The sequence below is a fragment of the Alosa alosa genome, chromosome 20 (assembly GCF_017589495.1).
Source record: "Alosa alosa isolate M-15738 ecotype Scorff River chromosome 20, AALO_Geno_1.1, whole genome shotgun sequence".
Classification (NCBI taxonomy): domain Eukaryota; kingdom Metazoa; phylum Chordata; class Actinopteri; order Clupeiformes; family Clupeidae; genus Alosa; species Alosa alosa.
In genome coordinates this window covers 19,842,574-19,852,713 of record NC_063208.1, presented here as the reverse complement: position 1 = coordinate 19,852,713, position 10,140 = coordinate 19,842,574, and the positions used below count along the sequence as shown (strand labels likewise).

The window sequence follows — 10,140 nt, the reverse complement described above, 5'->3', positions numbered from 1 at the left end:
GTAAGGCAACTGACCATTTTTTGGCGCACAGAACGAATATGATAGTGGAGGCCAATCCCTAATTTCCTAAGATTTACATCCAATGATATTTAAGAACAGCATAGCGTCATCTGTTCCATGGCAGAAAATGCTGCATATGGTTGGTTTCTGAAACTGAAAATAATCTGCAGCAAGGGAGTGAGGGGTTGAGCCAACTCCCATTCCCAGATCAAAATGTGTAGTTTAAAAAACAGTGTCTCTGGTTTCTCTGGTAAAACTATTTAAAAGTATAATAAAATAATAATTATTACTATTTGCATTAGCCTATTTTCTAGAAGATGTCCATATAACCCTGTTTCTCAACATAGCCAGTTAATATTGTGATAATAATATTGTGCACCTTGCTTAAATTAAAGCACTAAGCTACAATTATCACATATGATTATCACATCACAGTAGGCCTATGATCTGTGTTATTTGACTAAGTGGTATCATCAGGGGTGAATAACAGTCCATGGTATATTGAGGGGCCCAATTAAGACATATCACATAACCCTCTGTCTAAATAAGCATGTAGGACTATTTAGACAGATCAGCCAGGATCCATATTTTGGAACTTGGTCCAGTGACTTTCTAATAAGGAGACACAGCAATCCAAGAATCTCCCATAGAAATGTAGGCCTATGGGGTTAGTTCTTCTGCCATATTCCGTCCCTTCCGCCGCCAAAAGTTGACATGTGATACAGCCTGCCAATCATGTGGAATGTTGTTACATCGTGCCAATCATGTGTTGTGATCTCGCAGATGGAGCGAGGTTGGTGTGCGGTGTGTCCCCGAAATAGATGCCCTATAAGTGCCCAAAAAGCATTACAATATGGCTGCCGAAGTGGAGGGACTTGCCTAAAAGGACGTTGCTTGGTCTCACTTTCTTTTCCGATGTGGTCTGCAGTGACTTGACTGCTCATGTTATTATTGTAAAGCCAAATGCCCTGGCCAAAAGTGCCTTCAGTATTGAAAATGAAAATATGGACAGATGAGATGACATCAAAATCTCAGCTATTATCCTATCTGATCTACCCCTTGCAGAAATACAGAAAACGTATTTGGTGGCACCCTAGACTTACGTCATGGCACTGACTTTGGGAAAACCTTTCCTAGAGGGCACATAAGGAAGACTGTAAGGGCACCACATCTCATTTTACTGGGATGTGTTCCTTTCCATTTTGAGGGCACTTCATACAGCGCTATCTTTTTTTCTTCCATCAGAAAGGCACCTAGGGAACCTCCAGTTTATCCCATTGTAAGGGCTTCTACCACATTTCCATTGCAGGCATCCATTAGGAAACTTCCCTAAATTGAAGCAATATAGGGACATTAGGGCTGCATTCCACTGCATTCTATACTAGAATTTACACCCTTTCGAACACTTTCACAGAGACGGTTGATAAAGTTCACTATAGAATCTTTGACCTTCATGTAGGGGCAGCATAAAGGGCCCTCCATAAAGGCTCCCTTTTGCAATGGAAGGGCACACATAGGGAATGTAAAGTATAGACCATTTTAAGGGGCACCTTATAGGGTGTTGCATTACGTTTACAACACTAGAAGGGCACTCATTAAGACATGTTTTTCAAACGTATTGTTTGAAGTGGCACTGTAGAGGAGTAAAGGAATTCCTCTTTTCGTCTAAATTTAACATAATGAGAACCCAGTTTGTTCAAAACTGACAAAAAGGGTCATGGTCCTTTCCCTTTATGTTACATTTTGCAATATCAAGTGTTTGGGGTGCACATCTTCAATGTCAGACTCCATGTTCTGCAACCCTGTGGGGGACGGTCGTCTGCACCTCCCCACCCCCCCACCCCCCTGTGCCACGCCAGTGCACATAGCACACAATATATCAGCCTAATAGCCTAATCTTTCCGAACTCATAAATGCCAATGGTATGCAATTGCATTACTGCTGAGGAATTACTTCAGATCTTGAACGTAATGATACAATATGGAGGAAATCATTTTGTGATTCAGCTCCTGGTAAGTCCCTGCAAGAGATGCATTGTGCATTGTAATCTGTAGTCATACAGCTCCACCTATAGGCAACACAGGAATACAACAACCTATTTATGAAACATAAAATTCTATCAGATGAGATTGAAAAAGCCCTAACAGAAGTCCTCCATTCAAATTACACTCAAAACTAATACAATACCCTAATGTAATGAAATGTAATTTAATCAATTCCTGGAATCTTCCACATGGTTTAAGAGTGTGATTGTTAATCCACTGTAAGTGTATTAAAGTAGCCTAATGCAAAAGTCCAGCTTCATAAAGTAAAAGTCCTGCATTTTTGTTCCAACGATTCACTTAATCAGTTGATTCTATTGCACAACTCAGCCAGGTAGACCAGCTAATTAGTGCACAGGTAGAACCAATACATGGCAGAACTTTTACTTTCTGAAGCCAGACTTACATCTCTGCCTAGCACAATGTAGGAATTACCCTTTTCGTCTAATTTTAACATACTGAGTCCCTGAGTACCCAGTTTTTTTAAAACTGACAAAAAGGGTCTTGCTCCTTACTGCAACATTTATGTTATAGTGCAATATCAAGTGCTTGGGGTGCATATCTGCAATGTCAGACTCCATGTTATGCATTGTAACTCAGTGTAGCACCAATATTGTGAAGCTAGTATTTTAAGGTACTGGATTAAAGATGAGCATTTGCCTGATTTGCCTGTACTTCACTTGGGAAAAATTGTAGTAACATGAAATGTTGGCACAAAAGTAATTTTTCACTGACTGTAATACAGCTGAAGATGGTGATGCCTTATATGTACCTATGTACACATGATGCCCTATAGATATGTGTACCTATGGCGCCCACAGTGTATAGCGACTGCTGAACATGTTTAGCAGGGTTATTGTTATTTGAAGTATTCGATAAGACAGATTAAAAATAGTCTTAGTTGGATCCCGACATCTGACACCACACTCCCTCTCTCACATTTTTTGTTTTGTTTTGTGTGTGTGTAAGTCACACAGTGTGACAGAAAATGGCCATCACAGAATCCTGACCTTCACCCCATGAAAGTCTTCAGAATCTGCTAGTGATGGGGACGAGACCGCCTATGCCGAGTCCGAGTCAAGACCGAGTCTTTGAAGGGTCGAGACCGAGTCGAGACCGAGTCTGTTGGTTTTCAAATACAGTCGAGTCCGAGTCAAGACCGAGTCTTTGAGGAAGCAAGTCCGAGTCGAGACCGAGTCCTTTAGGAGTCGAGACCGAGTCGAGACCAAGACCATAAAAGAATTTCAGTTATTTTTATATTCATAATTTAATATCACCCCAGTTAATAATCAACAGTTAGGCCTACAGACTAAGCTAGATTGGGAATTGTTTAGAGGAGCAGTCTTAACGTCTTAATATGGACTATGCTGACCTACAGACACTCACCGGCAGCAGAGCCATAGAGATAAATAAACGGCTCTGACGGCAGTATCTTTGCATTGCACCATGGGATGTCATATTCAAATAATGCCGGTCCAACATTGCATTTTATTATTATTGTTGTTATGTGTTGTCTGTTTTTTTATATGAACATAAAAAATGCGTTGGTCTCGAGGACTCGGTCTGAAATTACGAGTCCTTCTCCTCCCACTGTGGTCCGAGACCGAGTCAAGACCGAGTCTTTGAAGGAACGAGTCCGAGACGAGACCGAGAAAGCAGAAATTGGTCTCGAGATCGGACTCGAGTACTACATCACTAGAATCTGCTATGGGTCAACGCCTAGAAGCATGGCCTATTAGGGTGCTAGCCTGGGTGAACCCAAGCAAGCACATTTGAATTTGCTCTGCAGGTCCGTCTGCCGCCCTTACCATTGAAGCTGATTTCCAAAACACCAAAAACCCATGAACCACAACTACTTATCCAGCATGGGGTGGGTGGGGTTTATATGATAACAGGCATAAGAGTAGAGGTGGCAACACTATTCAACACAACCAATGGCTATCTAAAACCTTTGCTTGCAAGAAAGATGCAAGATGCAGTACTTCTGAAAAGATTTGGTAAGAGTTTAATGTAAAAAAATTTTGTTTAATTTCATTGCTTGAACACAACCTTCAATTGACAGAAAAAAAGTTTGCTGAAAATAGAACCGTGTTAGTTTACCGGTATATTTAAAGTGGAAAAAATACATGATCATTGCAGTGTGATAATAATTCTTAATGAAGAATTAACCTGACACTTTTTTAGAATTGAGAGAAAACTAAAAGATACACACATAGCCTAGATACAATACATGATATAGTACCCTACAGAATGATTTTTATTAAAATAAAATTATTGACACCCCTACTTTAAGTACCTTCTTAAGCCTCCCTTTAACAATAAAATAGCTCATAATATTCTCCAATATCATAATATTCTCAAAACTCTCCAAGAGTAAAAACCAAGGGTTTAGGACCACTTGTCTATACAAAATCTCAGATTGTCCAGATTCCTTGTGCATTCTCATCTTTGACTCACCCCACTGTTTTTATGGACTTTCGATCAGGGGACTGAGATGCATTGGCAGAAGCTTGGTTTTGTGTTCTGTAAACCAGGGGATCCCAAGCTTTCCCACGACAAGGCCCCCCAAATACCACTATGTTCTGGACAAGGACCCCCTTGATGTGTTACTAAACCCATCGACAATACTACGGCAAATGTAAAAATACATTAAGCTAATCCTAATAATTATTTTAGCCACAAGCACTTCGCGATGGAGCATAGGCTACAGTGTGTAAAAATTGCATTTGGGGCTTTCTGCTATATGAGAGCTATCACTCATTATTCCCAGTTATTTTCATGGAAAATATAATGTTCAGATATGCGACAAATTATTATAATGGCATTGTATTTTTCAAATGTATTTATTTGTTGCTTTTATTTTTCCATTCAACTTGCTGAGGCCCCTCTGGCCCTGGCCCCCACTTTGAAAACCACTGCTTAGTTCATTGACCTGATGAATGATCCAATGAAAACGTTTAGTGTCTTGGTAGAAATTTCCATTAAAAATGCTCAGGTTTTTCTTGGGGTCTGAGGAAGGGCAGTGTGTCCCGAGACGTCACATGTGGTGAATAAAAAGAAAAAATTATTGGAGCTCTAGTGTGTGGACTTTATTGACGCTTTTTGAGTCCAGCACCTACTTTTTAACATTCAGATGTGCGCACCCTCTTCTACATTATTTTCTTGGGGTGATACCATGAACCTTAATAAGGTTCCAAAGGCCTTTCCAACAGCCCCAATATAACACCATAATTCTCATTATGGCATGTGGTTCTTTTCAATATAGTCATTCTTCTATGCCAAACCCATCTAAAGTGTTTCTTGTCAAAGAGCGCAATTGTCCTTTCATCTGACAATAGACCACAATTCCAGACAAAGTCGCTATACCATTCAGTAACTCCTGCCAGTTACATTTGTAATTAAATGAATAGAAAGGCTTACCTGGCACGCCCTCTAAATCTTTTAGCAGTGAGGTCACTTTTTATGATGTTTGGGGGGACTTGGTGAATGGTTGAATATAAATAGGAAAATCTTTCTGTTACATTTTGTAGGACTACATAAGATTTTCTAGGGGTGCCAATAAATTGTGTTAAAACATTTATTCATTTTTCTTAGAATACATTTATTTCCCTTCAAGGTTGAATTTTTCCTTATAGATAGATAGATACAGCGGGGAAAATAAGTATTGAACACGTCAACATTTTAGTAAGTATACTTCCAGTGAGGCTATTCGCATGAAATTTTCACCGGACATTAGTATTAACTTAGGTAATCCACACATATATAAAAATCCAAACATTAATGTCTAAAAGTAGAGTTATGAGTAAAAAAGTGGAATGGTATTTGAAAACGCTAAGAAAAAGCAGTACACAAAGGCAAGGAATGGCCAGGAACAAACTGGAATCTATAAGTAGTTAGAGAAATTATCCCTCCTATCTGTGCAAATTGATATAAGCTGGGTTAGTACATACTGGTAGGCTATAAAAAGTTTTTTTGTTACCAAGGTGTCACACAAGAAACATTTCATGATGGGTAAAAGCAAAGAGCTCTCCCAAGACCTTTGCAATCTTATTGTTTCAAAACATATCAGTGGGACTGGTTACAGATACAAACTTCAGAATCATCCAGCAAGCAGTATTGTAGCCATTATCTGCAAGTGGAAGGAACATCACTGCATCATCAACTGGCCATGCACAGGATCTCCTTGCAAGATTTCTGACCAGGAAGTCAGAAGAGTAGCCAAAGAGCCAAGGACCACTCGGAGAAAGCTCCAGAAAGACTTGGAGGCAGCAGGTACAATTATTACAGAGAAAATCATAGGTAATGCACTCCACCGCCATGGCCTCTATGCACGCTCATCCCGCATGACTCTATTGCTGAAGAAAAAACATGTCAAAGCTCGTTGAAAGTTTGCTACACAACATTTGGACAATCCTATGAAATACCAAGAGAATGTATTCTGGTCAGGGAAGAGCAAAATTTAACATTTCGGATGTCATACTACACACCATATTTGGAGGAGAAATGGCACTGTGCATCAGACTAAAAATACCCTACCAACAGTGAGGTTTGGAGGTGGTGGCATCATGGCGTGGGCTGTCTTTCATCTCATGATACTAGCAGACTTCATACATTTTGTTCCGGGAGAATCTTTACATCCACCAGGATGATGAGGATGAGACATGGCTAGACCTTCCAGCAGGACAATGATCCAAACCATTCAGCAAAGGAAGCTCTCAATTGGTTTCAGAGAAAGGAAATCAAGGGCCTGACTTCAATCCAATTGAACAGTTTAAGAAGTTAACTAAAGATCAGGATTCACAAGAGGGACACCTGGAATCTTCAATATTAAAGGACTATCTGTTTAAAAGAATGGGCCAAACTCACACCAGAATACTGTGACTGATTAGTTTCGTCATACAGGAAATGCCTTGAAGCTGTCATTACAAATAAAGGCTTTTCCACAAAGTATTTAAGAAATTTCAGCAGGCGTGTTCAATACTTTTTTCCTGTGTCATTCCACTTTATTACACATAACTCTACCTATGGGCTTTAATGTTTGGATTTTATATGGGTGGATTATCTGAGTTAGTACTAATGTCCGGTGAAAATTTCATGCAAATAGCCTCATTGGAAGTATATTTACTGAAAAAAATGTTGACTTGTTCAATACTTATTTTCTCCGCTGTAGATACTTTATTGATCCCTTATTGGCAGTGTTGGGCAAGTTACTGAAAATTAGTAATTAGTTACAGTTACTAGTTACTTCTTTCAAAAGTAATTCAATTACGTTACCAATTACTGTATATCAAAAGTAATTAGTTACTAGAGAAAGTAACTTTTGAGTTACTTTTAAGTCTGCTTTTAAAATGTCAATATGAACAGTACTGAACAGTCACACATAATAAACCTAATTTTTGGACCTATTTATTGTAGTTTCAACGGGCCTTCAAATCAATATCCTTGTGCATGAGTTCTCAAACTTTTTCCGACCCCAAAACATTCTACAATGCATGAAGGCTTCCCTGACCTTGTTTTGCGCCACCCTCACCATCTAGGTGGTTTGATAGATATGTACAGCACACTGCCTACTGCTTGCCTTCTACTACTACTACAGCCACACACCATTAGCATGAATAATATCTTCCTCTTTCTTCTTTACAATTTTCCTATGGAGTTCAGATAAGTGATCATTTTTATGATGTTAACCAATTCCATTAAGCAGTCACAAGGTATAAGTATAAGTCTTTTCAAGGTATAAGTATAATTTGAGGTCACAAATTCATTGTACTTTGCAATTTAATTTCTTATTGGGTGTTTAATGTTGGTTTTGTAAATCCCCCTTTGAATTAAAAGCATTTATTGATGGATTAATACATAATTTAAACGTTTTATTTCCATTTACAATTGTTTTCATATTTTCACTTTTTATTTCCATTTACAATGGCAAATTAATGAAATCTTGTATTACTTTTTCAGTGACACCTGCGGTCCTCCATAGATTTAAGCCTTTATTTGTAGTTTCATCGGAGGAAGTAATGAAATAGTCTTTGGCTGCAATAATAATAATAAAAATAATAATAATAATAATAATAAAAACAATGTAACTAACAAAGTTTTGATCACAATATTATTTATTGTGCTACATAATCACAAAACAGCAGACCTGGACAAATACAAATGTATGCCCTTACCTTACAGAAACAAACCCTGAAACACAGAAGAGAAACATTGGGATTTCTGTAAAATAAAGTGAAGCTAATTGTGTCCATTGTCTTGATACCCACCAGAATTGTAATTCCTGTTTTTCCGCCACAGAAACCAAGCAATACATCCAATCAACAGAAAACTCACAATCACCACCACAAAAATTGGACCAATGAGAGTGGATTCTGTGAAAAAGATTGTGTAAGAAAATATAATCGTCAGAAATTCGTTACTGCTTGCTTGTAATCAAATATCTGTAATACAATATCCCATATCCACATTCATTGAACATCTCTGACTGGATTTACCTGGATTTATGGGCCTGAAAATAGATCCACTCTTGTGGGTCACCTCACAGGTGTACTGGTTCTCCTTCAGGTCCTCATGTGACACTGTCAGAATAGCTCTTTTCTGGAAGGTTCCATTCTCATTGGGCAATGTCTCCCCCACATCCACATGCACCTGCATCTCTTCTCTATCTCTCTTCCGGGTGATCATCACTCCCTCAGGGTAGAAGCCTGTGGCATGGCACACCACTGCAGAGTCCTTTTCATTAGAAACATTATAAAGGGCTAAAGCAAGAAGAGTCATTTAAGTGTATTAATGGAAACTGAAATGCATGAGCAAAAATCTAATTCCATTCTTTCTTGTTATGGAGGAATCTTTCACAATGTTATGCATGGCCATATTTCTTCTTGGGCATTCATTAATGGCATGGTAAAGCAGATGTCTCTTCATCAACCTACACAGACTGTTTGTTCCTCGGTAATAATCAAACAAGACCCTTGTACAATTCTCTATTGATCTGTTGTATCTTTTGAGCATTGATGAGGGGCGGGAGATGGGTGGCTACAATATGGGTGGGTGTTCACACATTTCAATTAACACATTTCATGACACAGATCAACTCCAAACACTTGACTATTTATCATCATTGATGGGCCCTGGATTATTAAAGCAAATGGCATGTCGAGCCAGTAAAAAATCAAAATGTGTTTGTTTATCTAAAATTTGTTAAATGTTGTGTAAGGACTGAGTTATTAATTGTTGATTAAGAGTAATTAATTGTAAGAGTAAGATTCTACTTGCTGGGCAGCAACTACTTTCCGTGTTGTGTGCTATACCTGTCCTCATTATTGTGCTTCTCCCGTACTGAACATACTTCTTCAGCGCAGTCAGTACAATTCCGGGCGAAGTAGTTTCTTAAATACTCAAGTTCAGCTCTTTCAGCGTCCCACTTGTTTTTGGTGACAACACTCTGTGGCACAGCTGCAATCCATTTAAGGTTCTCTATATCCAGCAGGATGAAGTCCTCGCCATCATAACCATACCCATCTGATGCGTCTGTTGCTCCACTCTCATCATCCCACTGACAGCCCACCATCCTCTGGAATTTGTGCACTCCTGCAGTGTTAAACAGTAGACAGAAAACATAGACTTCAACAGATGATATTTTCTTGTCTGCAAAGAGGGGAATGAGACAATAGCATTCTACAGGATAAAAATAATACTGGGTTATTGTTTCAACCTACATGCTGGATTGAGGCTGTTGGGTTATTTTAACTCATGCTGGGCTTTGTTTTTTGTTATCCAGCCTGCTGGGTTGGTAGTTGAGGACAGTGCCTCTCCTCTCCTCCGCCAGATGTGGCATAAACTGTGGCGTTATTTTCATCAGATTGTTCAGTTATATGTACAACATTATATATATTATATTTGTAACCAGTCAGCTGTTGGTATGCTAGTTTTAGTTTGTTTAGAAGTTTTTTTTTTCTGTTCAGCAGTTCATATCCAACGCAAAAAATATGTTTTATGTGTCTGTCTTTATAAACACTAATGTACAACAGCTGGCATGAATTACTTTGATGCTTTCTTAACCTGTTTGAGGCATGGACAATCTTCATTTATTTAATGT

General features: G+C 38.7%; 1 pseudogene; it reads right to left on the bottom strand.

The window, feature by feature from the left end:
- Positions 1 to 8,211: 8,211 nt before the first annotated feature.
- The window catches only part of LOC125285689, a 7,309-nt pseudogene continuing 5,380 nt past the window's right edge, over positions 8,212 to 10,140 (bottom strand).